Consider the following 4,161-nt stretch of genomic DNA (forward strand, 5'->3'; position numbering starts at 1 on the left):
ATGGTTTACATATCTGGTTTCCAATCAGAATTATGTGTAGACATGTCACAATGTTCAGATTCCCAAGTCCCATCCCCAGAGATTTTTTTTTCCATTACTTGTAAGTTTAACTTAAAAATTAACATTTCTAAACAGTACCCTAGGCTCAGTACCCTAGAGCAGTGCTATCCAAACAGAACTTTCTGTGATGATGGAATTGCTCTATATCTGCACTGTCCAGTATGGTGTCCATTAGCCACAGGTAAATACCCTCGAAACATTTCTCCATTCTGTTGCTAGAATGGTCTTCACAAAACTCAGACCTCCTCTTGTCAACAACTTTCCCATGGTCAGTCTTTCTGTTGCTTTTATCTAATAACCAAAATCTCTGACATGACCTGCAGACATTACTATCTCAAGGATCTTTTAGAACCCTGATTCTCCCCTTCTCCCAACTGCATCATGAACCTGGGCAACTGCATCATGAACCTGGGCAACGATCTCAAACTTCTGTCACTTTCCTTTCAAAGATAAAAAATCATTGTGTGTAGCTGTCCATCAGGCTGTAGGCTTCCTGAAGTCCAAGTCTGTCTTATTGTCTGCCCAGTACCCAGCAGAATGTCTAACTCATAATAGTTCATAACAGGTATTTCACAAATATTCAGGTATAGTCACAAAATGAATGGATCCACAGAGATTCTCACTGAAGATCCCTCATTGGTCTTTTCTTAAATCTGTGAGCTGCAGTTTGATTTTTCTGTCAAAAAGCAGAATGACACTCACCAGGAAGCTCATTTGTCCAAAAGAAGAGCATCTGATAAACTCTGGGCTAGCTCTTCCGGAAATGTCAGTTCTCCGAAGACAAATTCTTGAAAAGGTTGTCTTATACAGCTATCCCCTTTTCACCTAATTCCACTATAATGCAGCAGCTTTAATGCAGTAATATCAATTATTATTATAAATGGCATCAAATTTCAAATTCTATGTTAAATCTCTACTTTGCCCTCTTCTATTACTCAGGATCTGGATGATCACCAACTACACCAGTCACTTCTTTCTCTATACGCTTCTGTCCTAGGTGAACCACACAATCTTGAATTTTGTTACAATACACTTCATCACCCTTGGACTATCCGTGTGTGTCTGCCTGACCTTCCCATCCTGACGTGAGCAGGCAGGAATGCAGTAAGTCATTCCCTGATGTTAATGAACTGCTTGCTTTCTTCAGAAAACTCTTCAATTACCTAACCTCCCTGCAACAGAGAGAATAGCCAAGCTCTGAAATAGCCTCAGACTACGTTACTAATGTTCTGCTTTAGCCAAGCCAATCTTTTCACCATCTCTAATACATTCCACGTCTTTGCTCATTGTGATTGCCCACATACTTGATTCACTCCTTCCTTTTCACCTAGCTTCCACTTTTCCTTTAAGATGAAGCTTCTTTGTGAAACCTCCTAGTGACTCTAGTCACTAGTGGTGTGTCTTAACTCAGGTTTTCAAACGTAGCATCTAACATTGAGATTCTTGTAAAACTAATTTAATAAGGGTATGCTCTCTACAGACGAGGAGTAAGAGGAGTTAAGGAAGGAAGCAAGACAGAACAAGAGAGGAAAGGTAAGCAAATATGTGGTCCTACCTAGAGATTAGCTTCTACTTTATCCCACAGGGTGCTGCTGAATATGAATTTTATCACAGAGCTGTTTCTTCCTTGAGCAGGGGTCAACCTTTCGTGTCCTACTGTCAGTGAGTTATGGGTCACTGGTTTTGGTGGGAACCCAGGGTATAAACACTTTGATTGAGATAGTTTCCTTTGACCTAAGGCAATCCTCTACAGAATTCTCCTAGAATCATTCTCAGAGCAGCTAGGGGACAGGGGAACAACCAGTGAAGAAAATCTGGGTGAGGCACCACTCTAAATTTTTTTTGACAGCTTGCTATACTTTAATGTATAATACTGAATTCAAGGTACAAGACAATTGCATCTAACATTGTTATAAATAAAAGAGACATCAGATCAGTTATCAAGGGCTTCAGAACACCAAGGGCCCCGGTTATGAGAAGCATCTTCACAACCTCCATGTTTAACATGTTTATTTTCTGGGTATAATTTAATAAGATCATCAATTTGAAGAATGGTAACTGCGGCTTCTATTGCAAATTTCAAACTCTTTAACTATAGTTGGTTCAAACACCCTTGCTTGTTTGTTGTATCTAGGTTTACTGTTCCTCAAATCAAGACCAATTTATTTTAGATTTTTATGTTCTGGGTTAACTTGAGCCTCATTATGAAAAGCTCTTAAACTGTGCAACCAGATCTGTGGAGTTCTGGGCAGCATTAACTCTCAGTGTATTAGGAATAAAAAGAAGAGTTCTTGCAAACTCTGCAATAGCAAGCTGTTCCTGAGACCCCATGCTGGTTTCATAGTTTTCAGGGTATATGGAAAAGGCTGCTTCTACAGCACTCCCAGCTAACATCATGGATTTTGACTCCAAAACTTTGTTCACTACACAAAGAGCATCATGTAGAGTGCTCCATCTCATCACATATGAAATCATTTGCCCCACGTAAGATAATTGATGCAGATGTACAAGCCTTACTGGTTTTGATTAAGATCAGCTTATCATCACAAATTCTTTCCTGTACCACTTCTTCCATATGTGCCAACATTGCAGTTTCAAAAGTTTCTTCACCTTTCAAATTGGCCAGGATTGACAGAATAGTCCCTCCGGAAGCTTTAGCAATGCATTTAAGGTCCCTTTTTAGAGCTCTTCTAGTTGCCATAGCCCCAGCCTCTACAAATTACTTTGACACATATCATCAATTCCACCAGCTATTAGAATAATATTGGGATCAGTTGCCAGGATCTTCAGAATTCTCTCCTTGACAATATCTGATTCTCTCTGTCTAATTTGGTCCAGTTTTTCAGGGTCTGTAATGACCAACTGTACATCAAGTATATTAGTCCATTCTCATACTGTTATAAAGAACTGCCCAGACTGGGTAATTAATAAAGGAAAGAGGTTTAATTGACTCACAGTTTTACAGGGTTTGGGAGGCCTCAGGAACTTACAATCCTGGCTGAAGAGGAAGGAAACATGTCCTTCTTCACATGGCAGCAGAAAGGGAGAAGTGCAGAGGGAAAAGGGGAACAGCTCCTTATAAAACCATCAGATCTTGTCAGAACTCACTATCATGAGAACAGCATGGAGTCCCTCCCCCAACACGTGGGAATTACAATTTGGATTGCAATTCTATGTGAGATTTGGGTGGGGACACAGAGCCAGACCATATCACAAAGCTTCATTTTTGTTTTTTACAGGCTAAAGTTAAGGCAAGCAATTTTTGCATTAAAAATTCTTCTGGGCATGTCCTGGGATCCCACCACACAGCTGAGTGCATAGCCACTGATCAGCATACTCTCCATCTGACTTCTTGCATGGGCTTTCAGAATATTAGCAGAATTGACTGGATAGCGAGGCTGGCCTCTTAATATCTGTGTATGTAATAACAAGTAAAACATCTACTACTATATTAGCAAAGAAATCACCATTTATTCCAATGATTTTGGAAGACATCCATGTCTCAGTGGCATTAATCAGGCAATCTCTTCCCAGTTCATCTGTGTTAATAATTAGGTTTTAACTGATGTAACACAGGGCTTCCCACTGAGGTAGTTCCATCTCCAACTTCTTTGTCTTGCAGGTCAGTCAGCTCACAAAGAACTTTAGCTGCAGGGTTGTTCTACCTCCAGTAACTTCAGGATGGCTGCACCATCATTAGTAATGGTTACGTCACCAACATTTTATCCAAGCCAGTTGGACCAAGAGAACTTTTCACAGTATTGGCAATTGAAGCTTAAGCCATAATGTTCTGGGAGTGGATCACCTCCCCAGGGCTGCGGTCTCGGTCCCTGAACATGGACAAAGGCCTCTCTATCTTCATCGCACGGGTATACGTCAACTTCCACTCACACACACCATGCACCTCAGCCAACCAGCGACCACAGCAGTGATGCGTGGAGCCGACCCGAGCGACACTGCAGGGACTGCTGGGTAACACCGCTCCACCAGCTTCCCAGCTTCCCCACTTCCCCCACACCTGGCCGCGGGACGTGGCAGGAAGGCTAGTGTGAATTTTTAACTTGGGCAAAAATTTGTTTTTGGAGGGCATGGGAGGGGGGA

At 41.5% G+C, this 4,161-nt stretch overlaps 1 pseudogene; it reads right to left on the bottom strand.

Annotated features, from left to right (window-relative positions):
* Positions 1–1,993: 1,993 nt before the first annotated feature.
* On the bottom strand, positions 1,994–3,922 carry LOC100427756 (T-complex protein 1 subunit alpha pseudogene; annotated as a pseudogene).
* Between the last annotated feature and the right edge of the window lie 239 nt (positions 3,923–4,161).

The sequence above is a fragment of the Macaca mulatta genome, chromosome 6 (assembly GCF_049350105.2).
Source record: "Macaca mulatta isolate MMU2019108-1 chromosome 6, T2T-MMU8v2.0, whole genome shotgun sequence".
NCBI classification, from domain to species: Eukaryota; Metazoa; Chordata; class Mammalia; order Primates; family Cercopithecidae; genus Macaca; species Macaca mulatta.